Source organism: Pongo abelii, chromosome 20 (genome assembly GCF_028885655.2).
Source record: "Pongo abelii isolate AG06213 chromosome 20, NHGRI_mPonAbe1-v2.0_pri, whole genome shotgun sequence".
NCBI lineage: Eukaryota > Metazoa > Chordata > Mammalia > Primates > Hominidae > Pongo > Pongo abelii.
The window spans coordinates 48455150-48476431 of NC_072005.2; the positions used below are offsets into that span (position 1 = coordinate 48455150).

A 21282-nucleotide genomic window follows, 5' to 3' on the forward strand; every position below is an offset into this window, starting at 1 on the left:
TTTCTCTTTTTTCTTTTCTTTCTTCTTTTTTTTTGAGATGGAGTTTCGCTCTTGTTGCCCAGGCTGGAGTGCAATGGCATGATCTCGGCTCACCGCAACCTTCGCCTCCCGGGTTCAAGCGATTCTCCTGCCTCAGCCCCCCAAGTAGCTGGAATTACAGGCATGCACCACCACACCCGGCTAATTTTTTGTATTTTTAGTAGAGACGGGGTTTCTTCATGTTAGTCAGGCTGATCTTGAACTCCCGACCTCAGGTGATCTGCCTGCCTCGGCCTCCCAAAGTTCTGGGATTACAGGCCTGAGCTACTGCACCCAGCCAGGACTCAAATTTCCCTATCTGAAAACTTGTTATATGGTGGGTACAGTGTGCCTTGCTCCAGTGATGAATGCACTGAAGCATTGTGACTTTACCACAATGCAATATATCAGAATAGAAAAATTGGGCTTGTACCCTATGACTATGCACATATTTTTAAAAAAGAAAATTTACTACAAAGTTACTGTAATCTGAAAAGTGTGAACTGGTATAAAGATACAATTATACCAGTGAATTAGATTTGACAGTCTGGAAGTAAACCCTCACATTTACAGTCAATTGATCTTTGACAAGGGTGCTGTGGTTTTTTAGGTGTCAATTTGCCTGGATTAAGAGACACTGTCATAGCTGGTAAAGCCTTTTATCTGGGTATGACTGTCAGGGTGTTTCCCGAAGAGACTGACATTGGAGTCAGTGAACTCAGTAAGGAAGACCTGCCCTCACTCACTGTGGGTGGGCACCTTCCACTTGGCTGAGGGCCTGGATAGAGCACAAAGGCAGAGGGATGGTGAATTCTCTCTCTCTCCTGGAGCTGGGACACCCTTTTCCTTTTGCCCTTGGACATTAGAACTCCAGGTTCTTTGGCCTTTGGCCACAGACTGAGAGTACACCATGGCTTCTTTGGTCAGAACTGAGCCATGCTGTCAGCTTCCCTGGTTTTCTAGCATGCAACTGGCTAATCATGGGACTTCTCAGCCTCTGTATGCACACAAGCCAATTCCTCTAACAAATCCCCTTATATATCTAGATCTATTTCTATATCTACAACTATATCTCTATCCTGTTTTCTCTGTCTCTTTGAGGACCCCAACTAATACAGGTGCCAAGTTAATTGAATGGGGGAAGAATAATCTTTTCAAATAATGATGCTGGGACAACTAGATAACCACCTGCAAAGAAATGAAATTTTGGAACTCTATTTCTCACCGTATTCAAAAATGAAAACAGATTAATGAGTTAAGTATAAGAGCTAAAATCATAAGAAACTCTCAGAAGAAAACATAAGGATAATTCTTTATGACTTATCCTGGCAATGGATTTTTTTAGATATGACACAAAAACATGAACAACAAAAGGAAAAATAAACTGGACTTTATCAGGATGAAAGCCTTTTGTGCATCAAAGGACATTATCAAGAAAGTGAAAAGATCACCCACCAAATGGGAGAAAAAATTTGCAGACCATTATATGAGTAAGGTTTTATGTCCAGAAAATATAAAGAACTGCTACAACTCAACAATAACAAAAACCCAAAAACCTGATTAAAAATGGGCAAAGGGGCTGGGCGCAGTGGCTCATGCCTGTAATCCCAGCACTTTGGGAGGCCGAGGTGGGCGGATCATGATGTCAGGAGTTCGAGACCATCCTGGCTTACACGGTGAAACCCCGTCTCTACTAAAAATACAAAAAATTAGCCAGGTGTGGTGGCGGGCGCCTGTGGTCCCAGCTACTTGGAAGGCTGAAGCAGGAGAATGGGGTGAACCCAGGAGGCGGAGCTTGCAGTGAGCCAAGATCGCGCCACTGCACTCCAGACTGGGCAACAGGGTGAGATTCCGTCTCAACAACAACAACAACAACAACAACAAAAGGGCAAAGGACTCAGATGGATATTTCTCTAAATGATATACAAATAGTCAATAAGCACATGAAAAGACACTTAGCATCAATAGTCACTAGTGAAATGCAAATCAAAACCACAGCAAGACACCACATCACACCTACAACAATTGCTACAATTCATTTAAAATGTTAAATATTGACAATATGTGGAGAAGTTGGAATCCTCATACATTGCTGGTGGGAATATAAAATGGCAGAGTCACTGTGGGAAACGGTTTGGCTGTTCCTCAAAAAGCTAATCACAGAATATCATATGAAATAGCAATTTCATTGTTAGGTATATGTCCAAAGAATTGAAAACAGGGACTCAAACAGGTACTTGCATGGGAATGTTCACTGCAGCATTATTCACAATAGGCAAAACATAGAAACAACCCAAGTGTCCATCAACACATGAATGGATAAACAAATATGGTGATACATACAACAGACTGTCAATCAGCCTTAAAATGGAGTGAAGCTCTGACTTATGTGGCAACATAGATGGACCTTGGAAACATTATGCTAAGTGAAATAAGCCAGAAACAAAGTGACGTATGTGTATGATGCCATTTATATGAAAAATCAAGAATAGGTAAATTCAGAGACAGAAAGTAGATTAGAGATTATCAAGATCTGGGGGCAGGGAGCAATGGGGAATTTTTTTTTTAATTTTTAATTTTTGTGGGTACATGAGACATTTAGTACAGGCATGCACTGTATAATAATCATATCATGGAAAATTGGGTATCCATCCCCTCAAGCATTTATCCTTTGTGTTATAAACAATCCAATTGCATTCTTTTAGTTACTTTAAAATGTGTAATTTGTAGGGACCAGCCCCACAGGGTTGGTGGGTCTCTCCCTGTGTGCGGCGACGAGAGAGTGTAGAAATAAAGACACAAGACAAAGAGATAAAAGAAAAGGCAGCTGGGCCCAGGGGACCACTACCACCAAAGCGCGGAGACCGGTAGTGGCCCCGAATGTCTGGCTGCACTGTTATTTATTGGATACAAAGCAAAAGGGGCAGGGTAAAGAGTGTGAGTCATCTCCAATGATAGGTAAGGTCATGTGGGTCACGTATCCACTGGACAGGGGGCCCTTCCCTGCCTGGCAGCCGAGGCAGAGAGAAAGAGGAAATAGAAAGAAAGCAGCTTATGCCATTATTTCTGCACATCAGAGACTTTTAGTACTTTCACTAATTGACTACTGCTGTCTAGAAGGCAGAGCCAGGTGTACAGGATGGACCATGAAGGCGGACTAGGAGCGTGACCACGGAAGCACAGCATCACAGGGAGACGGTTAGGCTCCGGATAACTGCGGGCAAGCCTGACTGATGTCAGGCCCTCCACAAGAGATGGAGGAGCAGAGTCTTCTCTAAACTCCCCCTTGGAAAGGGAGCCTCCCTTTCCCGGTCTGCTAAGTAGCGGGTGTTGTTCCTTGACACTTTTTGCTACCGCTAGACCACGGTCCGCCTGGCAACGGGCGTCTTCCCAGACACTGGCATCACCACTAGACTAAGGAGCCTTCTGGTGGCCCTGTCCGGGCATAATAGAAGGCTCGCACTCTTGTCTTCCGGTCACACCTCACTGTGTCCCCTCAGCTCCTATCTCTGTATGGCCTGGTTTTTCCTTGGCTATGATTATAGAGCGAGGATTATTATAATATTGGAATAAAAAGTAATTGCTACAGACTAATGATTAATGATATTCATATATAATCATATCTAAGATCTATATCTGGTATAACTATTCTTGTTTTATATTTTATTATACTTGAACAGCTCGTGTCCTCTGTCTCTTGCCTTGGTGCCTGGGTGGCTTGCCGCCCACAGTAATTAAATTATTGTTGACTATAATCCCTTTGTGCTGTTGAATAGTAGGTCTTATTCATTCTTTCTATTTTTTTATACCCATTAACTATATACCTGCCTCTCCCCTATCCCACCACTACCCTTCCTAGTTTCTGGGAACCATCCTTCTCTTCTTTCTCTCCATGAGTTCAATTGTTTTGATTTTTAGATCCCACAAATAAGTGAGAACATGTGATGTTTGTCTTCCTGTGCCTGGTTTATTTCACTTAATATGATGACCCTTAGCTCCATCCATATTGTTGCAAATGATAGAATCTAATTTTTTTATAGCTGAATAATACTCTATTGTGTGTAAGTACCACCTTTTCTTCATTCATTCTTGTGTTGATGGACACTTAGGTTACTTCCAAATCTTGGCTGTTGTGAACAGCTCTGCAACAAACATGGGAGTGCAGATATCTCTTTGATATACTGACTTTCTTTCTTTTGGGCATATACCCAGCAGTAGGATTGCTGGATTGTATGGTAGTTCTATTTTTAGTTTTTTGAGGAATCTCCAAACTGTTCTTCATTGTGGTTGTACTAATTTACATTCCCATCAACAGTGTACAAGGGTTCCCTTTACTCCATATCCTTGCTAGCATTTTTTATTGCGTGTCTTTTGAATAAAAGCCATTTTAACTGGGGCAAGATAATATCTCATTATAGTTTTGATTTGCATTTCTCTGATGATCAATGATGTTGAGCACCTTTTCATATGCCTGTGTGTTATTCGTATGTCTTCTTTTGAGAAAGTCTGTTCAGATATTTTGCCCTTCTTTTAATGGGATTATTAGATTTTTTTCCATAGAGTTGTTTGGGCTCCTTATATATTCTGGTTATTGGCATTTCTAGTTCTTTAAGATGCATCGTTAGGTTTTAGGTTATTTATTTGAAGTTCTTCTCTTTCTTTTTTTGATGTAGGCACTTAGAGCTATAAATTTCCATCTTGGTACTCCTTTCATTGTATCCCACAGGTTTTGGTATGTTGTGTTTTCATTATCATTTGTTTTGAGAAATTTTCCAATTTCCTTCTTAATTTCTTTGTTGACCCACTGGCCATTTAGGAGTACATTGTTTAATTTCCATGTGTTTCTATAGTTTCCAAAATACCTCTTGTTATTGATTTCTAGTTTTATTCCATTGTAGTCAGGGAAGATACTTGATATTATTTCAATTTTTTGAATGTTTTAAGACTTGTTTTGTGACCTAATATATAGCCTATTTTTGAGAATGATCCATGTACTGAGGAGAAGAATGTGTATTTTGCAGCCATTGAATGAAATGTTCTATAGTTCCATTTGTTCTATAGTTCAGATTAAGTCTGATGTTTCTTTGTTGATCTTCTGTCTGGGAGATCTGTCTAATGCTGAAAGTGGGGTGTTGAAGTCTCCAGCTATCATGGTATTGGGGTCTATCTCTCTAATATTTGATTTATATATTTGGGTGCTCCAGTTTTGGGTGCATATATCTTTACAATTGTTATATCCTCTTGCTGAATTGACCCTTTTATCATTGTATAATGACCTCCTTTGTCCCTTCTAACAGTTTTTGTCTTTCGATCTATTTTGTCTGATATAAGTATAGCTACTCCTACTCTTTTATTGGTTTCCGTTGGCATGGAATATCTTTTTCCATCCCTTTAATTTCAGTCTATGTGTATCTTTATGGTTGAACTGTGTTTCTTGTAGGCAACAGATCATTGGGTCTTATTTTTCAGCCATTCAGCCATTTTGTATCTTTTTTTTGGAGAATTTAGTCCATTTACATTCAATGTTACTACTGATAAGTAGGGACTTACTCCTGTCATTTTGTTATTTGTTTTTCTGTTTTTATTTATTGCAGTCTTCTCTTTCTTCTTTCCTTCCTTTCTGTCTTCCTTTTAGTGAAGGTGATTTCCTCTGGTGGTATACTTTAATTTCTAGCTTTTTATTTTTTGTGTGTCTGTTGTATGGTTTTTGATTTGTGGTTACTATGAGGCTTGCAAATACTATCTTAAAACCATTATTTTAAACTAATGACAACTTAACACTGATTACATAAACAAACAAACATGCAAAAAGAAAACTAATAAAAGCTCTACACTTCAACTTCGTCACCCCACTTTTTAATGTTTTGTTGTTTCTGTTTATGTCGTATTGTACTGTCTGTGTCCTGAAAAGTTAATGTAGTTGTGATTTTTGATAGGTTCATCATTTAGTCTTTCTACATAAGAGAAGTTTATACACCACAATTACGGTGTTACACTATTCTGTGTGCTTAACTATTACCAGTGAATTTTATACCCTTACGTGATTTCTTCTTCATCATTAACATCCTTTTCTTTCAGATTACAGAACTCCCTTTAGCATTTCTCATAGGACAGGTCTGGTATTGATGAAATCCCTCAGCTTTTGTTTGTCTGGGAAGGTCTTTATTTCTCCTTCGTGTTTGAAGGATATTTTTGTCTGATATACTATTCTAGGGTAAAACTTGTTTTCCTTCAGCACTTTAAATATGCCATACACTCTCTCCTGGCCTGTAAGGTTTCCACTGAAAAGTCTGCTGCCAGATGTATTGGAGCTCCATTGTATGTTGTTTCTTTTCTCTTGCTGCTTTTATGATCCTTTGATCTTAGGGAGTTTGATTATTAAACGCCTTGAGGTAGTCTTCTTTGTGTTAAATCTGCTTGGTGTTCTATAACCTTCTTGTATTTGAATGTTGATATCTTTCTTTAGGGTTGGGAAGTTCTCTTATATTATTCCTTTGAATAAACTTTATGTGCCTATCTTTTTCTCTACCTCCTCTTTAAGGCCAGTAACTTTTTTTTTTTTTTTTTCCTGGAGATGGAGTCTTGCTCTGTCACCAGGCTTGAGTGCAGTGGCACAGTCTCAGCTCACTGCAAGCTCCGCCTCCCAGGTTCACTCCATTCTCCTGTCTCAGCCTCCTGAGTAGCTGGGACTACAGGCACCCGCCACCACACCTGGCTAATTTTTTTTGTATTTTTTAGTAGAGACGGGGTTTCACCATATTAGCCAGGATTGTCTCCATCTCCTGACCTCGTGATCCACCCGCCTAGGCCTCCCAAAGTGCTGGGATTACAGGCGTGAGCCACTGTGCCTGGCCTAAGGCCAATAACTCTTAGATTTGCCATTTTGAGCCTATTTTCTAGATCTTATAGATATGCTTCATGGTTTGTTTTTTTTTTGTCTCCTCTGTGTTTTCAAATAGCGTGTCTTCAAGCTCACAAATTCTTCTGCTTGATCAATTCTGCTATTAAGAGACTCTGTTGCATTTTTCAACATGTCAATTGCATTTTTCAACTCTAGAATTTCTGCTTGAATCTTTTTAATTATTTTAATCGCTTTGTTAACATTTTAATTTTATTTATTTTATAGAGACAAGGTCTCACTCTGTTGCCTAGGCTGGTCTCACACTCCTGAGTTGAAGTGATCCTCTGGCCTCTGTCTCCCAAAGTGTTAGGATTACAGGCATGAGCCACTGTGCCCAGCCTCTTTGTTAAATTTATCTGATAGGATTCTGAATTTCTTCTCTGTGTTGTCTTGAATTTGAATTTCCTCAAAACAATTATTTTGAATTCTCTGTCTGAAAGGTCACATATTTCTGTTTCTCCAGGATTGGTTCCTGGTGTCTTATTTAGCTTGTTTAGTGAGGTCGTGTTTTCATGGATGGTGTTGATCCTTATAGGTGTTTGTTGGTGTCTGGTCACTGAAAAGTTAGGTGTTGTAGTCTTCATGTCATAGTCTGGGCTTGTTTATGCCTGTCCTTGGGAAGGCTTTCCAGGTATTTGAAGGCACTTGGGTCCCAAGCCCAAGAATGCTGTGGTTTTTGCAGACTTATATAGGTACTGCCTTGGCGATCTTGGATAAGATCTGGAAGAATTATCTGGATTACCAGGTAGAGACTCTTGTTCTTTTCCCTTAATTTGTCTCAAACAAATGGAATCTCTCTGTTTGTGCAGAGCCACCTGGAACTGGGAGTGTGGTGATGCAAGCACCCCTGTGCCACCACCACTGGGATAGTGCTGGGTCAGACCTAAGCACTGCACTGGGTCTTGCCCTGAAGGCCCTTTCCTTCAGGGTGGTGAGTTCTCTCAAGCCTCAGATGTGTCTAGAAATGCTGTCTGGGAGGCAGGGATTGGAGTCAAAAACTGTGGCTGATTAGCCAGACATGGTTGTGGGTGCCTGTAATCCCAGCTACTCAGGAAGCTGAGGCAGGAGAATTGCTTGAACCCGGGAGGCAGAGGTTGCAGTGATCAGAGATCATGCCATTGCACTCCAGCCTGGGCGACAAGAGTGAGACTCCATCGCAACAAACAAACAAACAAACAAACAAACTGTGGCTAATCTGGCACTCAAACAATGCAAAGTCCTTCCTGCTCTTCCTTCCCCTTTCTCCACCACCACCACTATTCCACAGGGGATTCCACTTGTCCTCTGCTGATGTTCACTTAAAGCCCAGGGGCTCTTCCATCAGCTTGTGGTGAATGCTGCCAGGCCTGGGACTCACTCTTCAGGGCAGTGGGTTCCCCTCTGGCCCAGGGAAGGTCCAGAAATGTTCTCCAGGAACATAGGCCTGGACTCGGGGACCCCAAGAGACTGCTTGTTACTCTGTCCCACTGTGGCTGTGCTGGTACCTGAGGCACAAGACAAAGTCCCCTTTACTTTTTCCTCTATTTTTCTCAAGTAGAAGGAGTCTCTCCCCATGGCTACCACAGCTGGGAATGCACTGGGTCACCCCTGAAGCCAGCATGTCTCAGAGCCCAAGGCCCACTGCATATTACCTGGGTATCACTACTGGTTATTCAGGGCCCAGGGGCTCTTTAGTCAGCAGGTGATGAGTTCTGCCAGGATTGGGTCCTTCCCTTCAAGGCAGTGGGCTCCCTTTTGGCCCACGGTGTGTCTAGAGATGTCATCTGGGAGCTAGGGCCTAGAATAAGGGCCTCATGACTCTGCCCAGTTCTCTGTCCTACTGTGGCTGACCTGGTATCCAAGATGCAAGACAAAATCCTCTTTACTCTTCGCTCTTCTCTCCTTAAGCAGAAGGAGGGAGTCACTTTCGTTGCCTCTAGCTGCATTGCCTGGGGTTGGGGCAGGGGTGGTGAAAGCATTCCCTTAGCCATGCCAGCTGGTGTCTCCCTTGGTTACATGCCACGCTAGTCCACTGGCTTTAAGCCCAGCCTAACTAGGAATTGCCTTTTAAGTTTACCTAGGACTCCAGAACGTATCAGCCCACCGTGGGGAGGCTTGCTGAAAAACTGAAGTTCCGACTGCTGGGATGGGCGATTCCTCTCTGGCTAGGGCTGGTCCAAATACTGCCTCTGTGTGTGGGCACTGGCTGAGCCCAGCATGGCTTTATTCTTTGCTGTGATGGGGCAGCACTGAATTCAATATAAAGTCCTCCAGTGGCTGCACTCACCCTTCCCAAAGTGCAGATTCTCTCTCCACATTGCAGGGCTGCTGCGGGGTGGTGGGGGATGGGTGAGGGATGGCATGGCCTCTGTCCAGCCCTCTTCAGTGCCTTTTTTCTTTCTTTTTGTAAGACAGAGCCTCGCTCTGTCGCCCAGGCTGGAGTGCAGTGGTGCAATCTCCGCTCACTGCAGCCTCTGCCTCCTGGGTTCAAGTGATTCTCATGCCTCAGCTTCTTGAGTAGCTGGGATTACGAAAGTGCATCACCACGCCTGGCTAATTTTTGTATTATTATTAATTTTTTTGAGGCGGAGTCTCACTCTGTTGTCCAGGCTGGAGTGCAGTGGTGCAATCTCGGCTCACCACAACCTCTGCCTCCTGGGTTCTAGCGATTCTCCTGCCTCAGCCTCCCGAGTAGCTGGGACTACAGGCACGTGCCACCATACCCGGCTAATTTTTGTATTTTTAATGCAGATGGGGTTTCACTATGTTGGCCAGGGTGGTCTCAAATTCCTGACCTTGTGATCCACCCGCCTCAGCCTTCCAAAGTGCTGGGATTACAGGCGTGAGCCACTGCGCCCAGCCTAATTTTTGTATTTTTAGTAGATACGGGGTCTATATAGCCCAGGCTGGTCTCACTCTCCTGACCTCAAGTGATCTGCCTGCCTCGGCCTCCCATAGTGCTGGGATTGCAGGCATGAGCCACTGTACCTGGCCCAATGCCTCTTTCAGCAATATGAAGTTAAAACCAGGTACTGTGATTGCTCCCCTGGTTTTTGGTTCTTGTGACAGTGCTTTTCTATGTGCAGATTAAAATGTAGTGTTCCAGTGGTGTGGGGGGGGGGGAAGGGACAAATGGTGTAAGCATCTATTCTACTGTCTGGCTGTTTGGGGTGATGAAAATTTTCTGGAAAAATTAGTGGTGATGGTGGTTTAACATTGTGAATATAGTTAATTCCACTTGTGTATTTAGAGACAGGGTCTCACCATGTTGCCCAGGCTAGACTCCAACTCCTGGCCTCAAGCAATCCTCCCTCCTCAGCCTCCTGAGTAGTCAGGGCTACAGGAGCACTCCATCAGGACTCTGTAGTAAATTCCATTTAATTGTACAGTTTAAAATGGTTGAAATGATACATTTTTTGATATGTATATTTTATTACAGTTTTAAATAAGTATTTGGTGAAAAAAAACCCCACCATATAAAATACCCACCCTGGGCAGATAGTCCTCAAACTCATGTGTGGACCCCTCCTGACATTCTGCGCAGAGATCCAATGATTTAGACATGAGACTGACCAGACAACTGCAGATACATGAAATAAATGTACTTGCAAAGAGACAGTTCCGCTGGGACCTGTGGGCCCCACAGAGGGGAGGTCAGCAGCCCCCTAGAAAGCCCCCAGGCTGGAGCCCTCTGGTGGGCAGTGAGGAAATTGTAGAAGAAAAAGTCATGCCAAGCTGGTTTGTTTTTAAAAAAATCATCCTTTGTTTTTAATGTTTCTAGACAAAATGTCAACACTGTCATGTTCCATATATTTTCTTTCGCAATGTTCTTTGATTCTAGCTCTTCTCTGGTGTTTTAAAACAAGCTTACACTAAACTCAGATGTTCAAAGTCTGATGCCCTGCCATTTTCTTACTTCAGTGCACGTTTCTTTTTTGAGACACAGTCTCGCCCTGTCGCCCAGGCTGGAGTGCAGTGGTCCTATCTTGGCTCCTGCAACCTCCGCCTCCTGGGTTCCAGCGATTCTTCTGCTTCAGCCTCCTGAGTAGCTGGGATTACAGGAGGGTGCCACCACACCCAACTAATTTTGGTACTTTTAGTAGAGATGGGGTTTCACCATGTTAGCCAGGGTGGTCTTGAACTCAGGTGATCCACCGGTCTCCACCTCCCAAAGTTCTGGTATTATAGGCATGAGCCACTGTGCCCGGCCTCAGTGCACATTTCTTATAATTCGTTTTAAAATCTGAGCATTGTCATGGGCATGCATCAAGTCTGTGAATGCAGACCTCTGGGATATGCCCAATGGGAATATTGGGGACTCAGGGAATAGTTATTACCCAGGGTAGGATGGCATGAGGCAGTATCAAGGGACACCTGCAGGGGGGTGGGGGTTGTGTCCCACAGATTGTGGGAGCCACAGATGGTTTCATCAGGACAGAGGCACAATAACCGCATCTTGATGGTCTCAGGGCTTAGACTCACCTGTTGCGTCCAGAACCAGGCATTGACCAGGGTTCAAATTAGTGCTCCACCTGCGGAGCCCTGGGCAGAGATGGACAACAACCTCCCACTGCAGGACAGTCAGTGCAGGGCTGGGTCACCTCAGCACTCCATGGGCCTTTGCCTGCAGTGTTCTCCTGGCCAGTGAGGAGGCCAGGCCCATCCCTGTCACATCACCTAAGGGGCTGTCTGCCCTGAGGGTCTGCAGAAGAGTTGAACAGAGTAAAGGGCATAGGAAGCAGTAGAGCCATGTCTCTTCTTGAGCTCTGTGAACTTTTGTCTTTTTAGTCCCTGAGGTCACTCCCAAATGTGGGCATCTAGACCTGAGGCAGGAGGGTAGGATGGGGCCAGCTTCTTGGCATGTGACCTGTGTCATCACATGGGGGCCTGTGCATAGAAGGGTCCTGCACTTAATATAATGCCCTTCTGTGGCTGTGTTGAAACCCTCTTAATCCTGTCTTGAAGAAGGATACTGCATTTTCAGGTTGCACTGAGTCCTCCACATTATGTAGCTCTTCCTGGGTCAGGAGCAGGGAGAGGGAGACGCCGTGAGGGTGAGGGGGAGGCTCAGGGCTGGATGGGACCTGTGTCCCCTAGGGCTCTGTGCTGCCCCTGTCTTAGGAACTGCAGGGCGGTTTGGTTTCATCTGTTCACTCCCAGTGTCCTCTGAATGGTGCTTGTATAGCAGGGGCTGTCCCACTGTCCAGGACAAGCCTACAGTGTGTGTGCTCACTCAGTATGTGTGTCAGGCTGGACAGAACCTCACTTTATCCCTGTCTGCTGTGGGAGCTGCAGCAAGGATCACCTCCTTGGAGTCTCGGTGTCTCTGTACCTGAGTGATGGGATGAGGAGACTTCAAAGGGCCATCTCAGAGGGGACTCAACAGTGTTGGGGCTGGAGGAGGCCTGGGCTCTGGGGCCCGAGGATGTTACACACCTCTTGAGTCTTTTGAAATGGTTTCATCTGTTATTTTGAAAGTCATATAGGTGGCTGGGCGCAGGGCTCACGCCTGCAATCCCAGCACTTTGGGAGGCTGAGGCGGGCGGATCACGAGGTCAGGAGATTGAGACCATCCTGGTTAACATGGTGAAACCCCATCTCTATTAAAATTACAAAAAATTAGCCAGGTGTGGTGGCAGGCGCCTGTAGTCTCAGCTACTCGGGAGGCTGAGGCAGGAGAATGGCATGAACCTGGGAGGTGGAACTTGCAGTGAGCTGAGATCACACCACTGCACTCCAGCCTGGGCAACAGAGCGAGACTCCATCTCAAAAAAAAAAAAAAAAAAAGTCACATAGGAAGGCACACTTATTGTAAATTCCAGCAATATAAGCACTTGTAAAATAATGTGTCAGATCCCTGACCCCACCCCACTCCAATTCCATTTCCAGGATATAACCGCTGTTTGCAGTTGGTATGAATCTTTCAATAATACTTTCTCATTTGTCCCACTCATTGTTTATACAGCCAAACATTAATGAATTATATTATTACTTGGTAATGTTGTTTTATAGTGAAGCATGTGTGGTGGACACTTCCTTTCTCAACACATGCGGATTTGCTCCAATTGTGTTTCTTTTTCTGTTTTAGAGGTTTTATTTTAGGTTCACGGGTACATGTACAGGTTTATTATATACATAAACTGCATGTCACAGGGGTTTGGTATACAGATGATTTTGTCACCCAGGTATTAAGCCTAGTACCCAACAGGTGTTTTGTCTGATCCTCTCCCTCTTCCCACCCTCCACCCTCAAGTAGGCCCCAGTGTTTGTTCTTCTCTTTGTGTCCATGGGTTCTAATCATTTAGGTCCCACTTAAAAGTGAGAACGTGCGGCTGAACATGGTGGCTTACGCCTGTAATCCCAGCACTTTGGGAAGCTGAGGTGGGTGGATCACGAGGTCAGGAGTTCGAGACCAGCCTGCCCAGTATGGTGAAACCCCGTTTCTACTAAAAATGCAAAAATGAGAACATGTGATATTTCGTTTTCTGTTCCTCTGTTAGTTTGCTAAGGATAATGGCCTCCAGCTCTATCCATGTTTCTGCAAAGGAAATGACCTCATTCTTTTTTGTAGCTGTGTAGTATTCCATGGTGCGTATGTACCACATTTTCTTTATCCAGTCTACAATTGATGGACATTTATGTTGATTCCATGTCTTTGCTATTGTGGATAGTGCTGCAATGAACATTCGTGTGCATGTGTCCTTATGGTAGAATGATTTATATTCCTCTGGATATATACCCAGTAATGGGGTTGCACGGTCAAATGGTACTTTTGTTTTTAGCTCTTTGAGGAATTGCCATACTGCTTTTCACAATCGCTAAACTAATTTACATTCTCACCAACAGTGTATAAACATTCCCTTTTTTCGCTCTCTGTTTTTTCTTTTTTAGACAGTCTTGCTCTGTCGCCCAGGCTGGAGTGTAGTGGCACAGCCTCAGCTCTCTGCAACCTCCACCTCCTGGGTTCAAGTGATTCTCGTGCCTCAGCCTCCCAAGTAGCTGGGACTACAGGCGGGCACCACCACGCCTGGCTAATTTTTGTATTCTTAGGAGAGTCATGGTTTCATCCTGTTGGGCAGGCTGGTCTTGAACTCCTGGCCTCAAGTGATCCTCCCTCCTTGGCTTCCCAAATTGCTGGGATTACAGGTGTGAGCCACCGTGCCCAGTACACTCCTTTTTCTCTGCAACCTCAGCAGCATCTGTTATTTTTTGACTTTTTAATAATAGCCACTCTAGTGTGAAACGGTATCTTACTGTGGTTTTGATTTGCATTTCTCTAATACTTAGTGATGTTGAGCATTTTTTCATATGCATGTTGGTCCATATGTTCAAGCTTTTGAGAAGCATCTGTTGATGTTCTTTGCCCCAGTTGTGTTTTTTGATTGCTTTCCCCTTATTTATTTTATTGCGTGGCTACACTGTGATGCTTTATCCACTCGCCTATTGGAGTTGACGCTGTGTCCCACTCTTCATGTTGACAAGACATTCTGCAGTGACTATTCTCATACACATATCTTTTCCCCACGTGGAGTATTAATCCAGGAACTCATTCATTCAGTTCTTGTAAAGTGCCCTGTGCCAGGCTGTGGGAAGGTCAAGGGCTTTAACAGAGACAGGGCAGGCACAGTCCTGCCTTCTCAGAGCTCACCGCTCAGTGGGGCTTTCAGAAGTGGGATAGTGGTCAAAGCGTATGCACACTGAACACAATGAGGCCAGGGCTGGGTATGATGGCTGAGCTCAAACCTGCAATTCCAGAGCTTTGAGACGCCAAGGCAGGAGGTTGCTTGAGGCTAGGAGTTCAAGGCTGCAGTGAGCTATGATCATGCCACTGTACTCCTGCCTAGGCAACAGAGCGAGACTCCATCTCAAAAACCCCCACAAAACCCAAAAAATCGTGGGCCAAAGTTGTTGTTGTAAGTACTGCAGTCCCATCCGGAATATATGAAAATGTCCATCTCCAGTATCCCCACCTTTCTTGGAATAATGATTGGAGTAGAAAGTGCCTGTGTTCCTGTGCCTACCTCTGCCCACACACCATCTTCACTTACACTTAGTCATCCACCACTTACCCTTTCACTAAGTGCTATTGATTATGGCCCTGTGGTGGACCAGATGCCAGGAGCCCCGAGATGTCCTGAGCAGCTCCCTCTGCTGGTCCTTCCAAGAGTTCTGGTTCCACAGGTGACACACCTGAGCACAGGTGACCCCTGCAGAACCTGTGATTACCACTGAAGGCTGACAGTGAGTGGTGGGCGTTCCAGGAGGGGCCATCACCTCCATGTACAGGGTTGGGGAAGGTGGAAGGGAGCAAGTGGCTGATGACTTTGGCTGTAAGGCAGGTGGACAGGCTGATGTGGGCTCCTGGGAAGGGATGGAGAGGGGAGGGGAGGGGAGGGAAGGGAAGAGGAGGGGAGGGAAGGGAACGATACAGAGGTTGGAACCTGCCTTCATGGACCAAGAAGAGCAGGGAGGCCATCCAGGCTGCAGCTAGGGAGGGAAGACGTGGGGAGTAGTGGGTCAAGGGAGAAGCAGACTGTGATTGACCTTGGGGGCTGGGCGGTGAGCAGAGGTGTGTTACCTGTGTCTGTCCCCGCCATTGATATGAGGAGGGGTGGGGCTGTGGGTGACACCTGGTCAGTGGGATTTCCTAGTGTCTGCTGTTCCCCAAAGCCTCTCCATATACAGGGTCAGTATAGATCTGATGCTGTGTCTGGGGGAAGGTGCTGGTGGTCCGAGGCAGCCTGTGGTGCTTACTGTCCCTAGGGATGAGAGGAAAGGGATGAGGAAGCCTCTTTATAGTGAAGCCTCAGGTATGTGAAGCCACAGGTGTCTCACCTGGTGACTGTCATCAGATATGTGCCTTGGGTGACAGTTTCAGGGTTCAGGTGGTTGTTATTGTTATGATGTTTGCCTGACAAGGACCCAGGTATCCAGGGATCCAGAGCACAAGACCCCTGGTGAGGGGAGGGTCAGATGAGAATGAGCAGGTTCAAGTGGTCAGAGTGGGAGGGACTCCTGGAGAGACTGAACCTCAACCCCTCCTGTCAGGAGCTGTGGCTGTGTCCAGGAGAGATGACAAGGGTGACCCAGGACATTGAGTGAGTCATTGAGACATTGGATATGAGGACAGGGCAGAGAGGACCCTGGTGACTGCTCAGATGTGGGATGTGAGGAGGGCTCTGACCCATGCAAGTTACAGGATCCCTCCACCCCTGAGCCCACAGGTGACCCTTACACTGGGGATTCTGAGTGCTGTGTGTGCCCAGAAGGGACACTGGATTGGCTGGACCTGAGTCCCTGTAAGGGCAGGGATGGTCTGTAGGGCCAGAGTCTTCTCTGTGGGTGTGATGTGAGCAGGAATGAGCAAGATGGGGATGATAAGGCTTGGCTTGGAGGAGCTGGTAGAGGAGCCCAGGGGCTTGGGTCAGCTCAGCTTCCCAGGGGCTCAGCTGGGGCTGGAGGAGCAGGATGTTGTGCTCAGGGCATGCTCCAGGCAGGGTGATGTGTGTGGTTCCAGGGTCAGGCAAGAGGGTCAAAAATTAATCATGAAAAGTTCCCACCTTTTGTAGGCAGAGACAGTGGCTTGAGTGTCAGGGGCAGAAAGATGCATCATGGGCAGGAGCAGGCACTCAGCCTCCCGGAGACCACACCCTGGGTGCAGCACTCAGCCCTGCAGGGAGCGGCAACAGATGTGCCTACAACCCTAATGTCCAGGCACATGCAACAAATGTTTCTCCCTCATTGCATCTTTCTCATGTGGAATAGAATGGGCAGTGATATGGTTTGGCTGTGTCCCCACCCAAATCTCATCTTGAATTGTAATTCCCATAATCTCTACATGTTGTGGGAGGGACCTGGTTGGAGGTAATTGAATCATGGGGGTGGTTCCCCCATGCTAGTCTCATGATAGTAAGTTCTCATGAGATCTGAGGGTTTTATAAAGGGCCTCTCCCTTTGGTTGGCTCTCATTCTTCTCATTGATGCTGCCATTTGAAGGACATGTTTGCTTCCCCTTCTGCCATGATTGTAAGTTTCCTGAGGCCTTCCCAGCCATGCTGAAGGTGAGTCAATTAAACCTCTTTCCTTTATAAATTACCCAGTCTCCAGCAGTTCTTTATAGCAGCTTCAGAATGGACTAATACAGGCAGCTTTTCCCGCAGTCTCTTTCCATCCATGTGCTGCCTGCTGTGATGCCTAGGAATGGGGGGGGGGGGGGGGGGGGGCACTGAGTCACTGTCCAGGGTGCTGATGTCCATGAACTGTTGAAGAGCTGATGAGTTGTGATCTCCCAGTTACTTCTGCTTTCTTTTATTCTTAACAACTGAGCATGTCACCAAGGAGAAGATAGAGAGGTACTAGGGGCATGGAGAGCCCTCTGTCTGCCTGTCTCAGGACCTGGAGGGTGCTGGGGACATCACTACAGTCAGGATGACCTCATCCAGGTACCCAGGTGTAGTTTGTAATGAATGATGATGAGAAAATGGCCTTGAGAGGAGTGATGGACAGAACAAGAGCCTCTCAAAGATGTGCTCATCCTCATCCCCATATCTGTGAATAAGTCTCATGGTAAAAGACACTTTACAGATTAAAGGAAAGATCATGAGGTGAGGAGTGATAAGGCTTTGCTGTGTCTCCACCCAAATCTCATCTTGAATTCCCATGTATTGTGGGAGGGGCCTGGCAGGAGGTAATTGAATCATGGGGGCAGGTCTTTCCCATGCTGTTCTTGTGATGGTGAGTGGGTCTCAGAAGATCTGATAGGTTTATAAGGGGGAGTTTCCCTATACAAACTCTCTTTTTGCCTGCTGCCATCCATGTAAGACATGACTTGCTCCTCCTTCCCTTCTGCCATGATTTTGAGGCCTCCCCAGCCATGTGGAACTGTAAGTCCATTAAACCTCTTTCTTTTGTAAATTGCCCAGTCTCAGGTATGTCTTTATCACCAGCATAAAAACAGACTAATACAGTAAATTGGTACCAGTAGAGTGGGGTGCTGCTGAGAAGATACCCCAAAATGTGGAAGCAACTTTGGAACTGGGTAACAGGCAGGGGTTGGAACAGTTTGGAGGGGTTGGAGAAAGACAGGAGAATATGGGAAAGTTTGGAAACTCCTAGAGACTTGTTGAATAGCTTTGCCCAAAATGCCGATAGCAATATGGACAATAAAGTCCAGACTGAGGTGATCTCAGATGGAAGTGAGGAACTTGTTAGGAACTGGAGCAAAGGTGACTCTTGTTATGTTTTAGCTAAGAGACTGGTGGCATTTTGCCCCAGCCCTAGAGATTTGTGGAACTTTGAGCTTGAAAGAGATGATTTAGGGTATCTGATGGAAGAAATTTGTTTCTTTTTCTTTTTTTTGAGACAGAGTTTCACTCTTGTTGCCTAGGCTGGAGTGCAATGGCACGACCTTGGCTCACTGCAACCTCTACCTCCTGGGTTCAAGTGATTCTCCTGAGTCAGCCTCCCAAGTAGCTGGGATTACAGGCATGCACCACCACACCCGGCTAATTTTGTATTTTTAGTAGAGATGGGGTTTCTCCATGTTGGTCAGGCTGGTCTCGAACTCCTAACCTCAGGTGATCTGGCCACCTCTGCCACCCAAAGTGTTGGGATTACAGGCATGAGCCACTGTACCCAGCCCTCTGGTGGAAGAAATTTCTAAGCAGTGAAGCAGTCAAGAGATGACTTGGGTGCTGTTAAAGGCATTCAGTTTTATAAGGGAAGCAGAGCATAAACATCTGGAAAATTTGCAGCCTGACAATGCAATAGAAAAGAAAATCCCATTTTCTGAGGAGAAATTCAAGCTGGCTGCAGAAATTTGCAGAAGTAATGAGGAGCCAAATGTTAATCCCCAAGACAATGAGGAAAATATCTTCAGGGCACATCAGAGTTCTTCACGGCAGCACCTCCCATAACAGGCCCAGAGACTTAGGAGGAAAAAGTGGTTTCATGGGTTGGGCCCAAGGTCTCTGTGTTGTGTGCAGTGTAGAGACTTCGTGCCCTGCACCCCATCTGCTCTAGCTGTGGCTGAAAGGGGCCAACATAGAGCTTGGGCCATGGCTTCAGAGGGTGCAAGCTCCAAGCCTTGGCAGCTTGCATGTGGTGTTGAGCCTATGGGTGCACAGAAGTCAAGAATTGGGGTTTCAGAACCTCCGCCTAGATTTCAGAAGAGTTATGGAAATGCCTGGATGCTCAGACAGGAGTTTGCTGCAGGGGCAGGGCCCTCATGGAGAACCTCTTCTAGGGCAGTGCAGAAGAGAAATGTGGGGTTGGAGCCCCTACACAGAGTCCCTACTGGGGCACCACCTAGTGGTGCTGTAAGAAGAAGGCCACCATCCTCCAGACCCCAGAATGGTATATCCACTGACAGTTTGTACCACGTGCCTGGAAAAGCTGCAGACACTCAATGTCAGCCCATGAAAGTAGCCAGGAGGGAGGCTGTATCCTGCAAAGCCACAGGGGTGGAGCTGTCCAAGACCATAGGAACCCACCTCTTGCATCAGCGTGACCTGGATGTGAGACATGGAGTCAAAGGAGATCATTTTGGAGCTTTAAGATTTGACTGTCCCACTGGATTTCAGACTAGCATGGGGCCTATGGCCCCTTCGTTTTGGCCAATTTCTCCCATTTGGAATGGTTGTATTTACCTAATGTGTGTACCCCCCTTGTATCTAGGAAGTAACTAACTTGCTTTTGATTTTGCTGGCTCATAGGCAGAAGGGACTTGCCTTGTCTCAGATGAGACTTTGGGCTGTGGACTTTTGAGTTAATGCTGAAATGAGTTAAGACTTTGGCGGACTGTTGGGAAGGCGTGATTGGTTTTGAAATGTGAGGACATGAGATTTGGGAGGGGCTGCGGTGGAATAATATGGTTTGGCTCTGTCCCCACCCAAATCTCATCTTGAATTACCACATGTTGTGGGAGGAGCCTGGTGGGAGGTAACTGAATCATGGGGGCAGGTCTTTCCCATGCTGTTCTTGTGATGGTGAGTGGGTCTCATGAGATCTGATGGTTTTATAAGGGGGAGTTTCCCTGAACAAGCTCTCTCTTTTTGCCTGCTGCCATCCTTGTAAGACATGACTTGGTCCTCCACCTTCTGTCATGATTGTGAGGCCTCCCCAGCCATGTGGAACTGTAAGTCCATTAAACCTATTTCTTTTGTAAATTGCCCAGTCTCAGGTGTGTCTTTATCAGCAGCATGAAAATGGACTAATACAGGGAGATTATTGTGGTTTATCCAAGATGCGTCCAAAATAACCACAAGGCCTCTTTCTTATAAGTAAGAGAGGGAGGCAGGTGTGGGTGGAGATGTGGAGACAGAAGCAGAGGACAGAGTGGTTTCAAGATGCTGCGCTGCTGACTCTGAAGATGGAGAAAAAGGACACAACCAAAGATGTAGGCAACCTCTAGGAGGTGGAAAAGGAGAGGAAACAGACTCTGACCTGGAGCTTCCAGAAAGCACACAGCCATGAGGGCACCTTAGTTCATGTTTTTATGTCACTCAGCTTGTGGTAATTTGTCACAGCATCAACAAGAAACTAAAGAGGTGTCACCTTTCCTCATCTGACGGTGTGTGCAGGCGGGATAAGGGGTCATTTAGAGTTAAATCCTGATGCAAATCCTGATGTAAATCAACGCATTGCCAATTGTTTTCTTACCTCTCATCTCACGATGAATAGCCTGTGGCAGTGGCAGAACACCCTTGGGAACCATGGCTCTGTGCTTTAGTGCAGGGACTGGCTTGTTTGTGGGTAGGTGCTGCCTGGTCCAAGTGAACCTTCATGAGATCGTCACCCTTCCAGGGGCCCTCAGGGAAGGGCTGAGAACTGCTGGCCCAGGTGTGTGGAGGAGCTGCAGGTGAGGCAGGGCTGGAGGGGCCAGGCAGAGGAGCAGACAGGTTGTTCTGTCACCATGGGAGCCTGCATGAGCTTTAGGTTGGGGAGCCCTGCTCCTCTGACCTGGATGCTCCTGTGTGGAAAGGAGGCTTGCTCAGTGAGATCCATGCCAGGGGGTAAATTGGGAACTGATGGGAAATGAGGGGCTAGAGTCCTGGGTAGTGCCTTGGAGGACCTTGCTTGAGGACTGAATTTTTGGTCTGTCCCCACCTTGATTACTCTGACAGCCCCTCTCTGTGTCCCACTAGGGGTAAAGATGTCCTGAGCAGTGGCCATTGGGACAGAGGAGAACCTAGTGGCCAGGGCTAAGCATCCAGGATCCTGGATTTGAGGACAGGCAAACTCACTTGTGGAGGACAGTGATAGACAGGGCCGCCAGGGCCTGGATGAAGAGGGCAGGAGGGCTCAGGACACTGGAGGTTGTGTGGGGGTCACACCCACAACCTGTGCCACCCATGGATGCTCCTGCATTGCTCATCTTTGTGTGG

General features: G+C 46.2%; 1 protein-coding gene across 1 annotated transcript in view; it reads left to right on the forward strand.

Moving 5' to 3' along the window:
* LOC103888610 (CEA cell adhesion molecule 6) overlaps window positions 1–21282 on the forward strand; it is a 913736-nt gene that overhangs the window by 783933 nt on the left and 108521 nt on the right. The window lies entirely within an intron of this gene.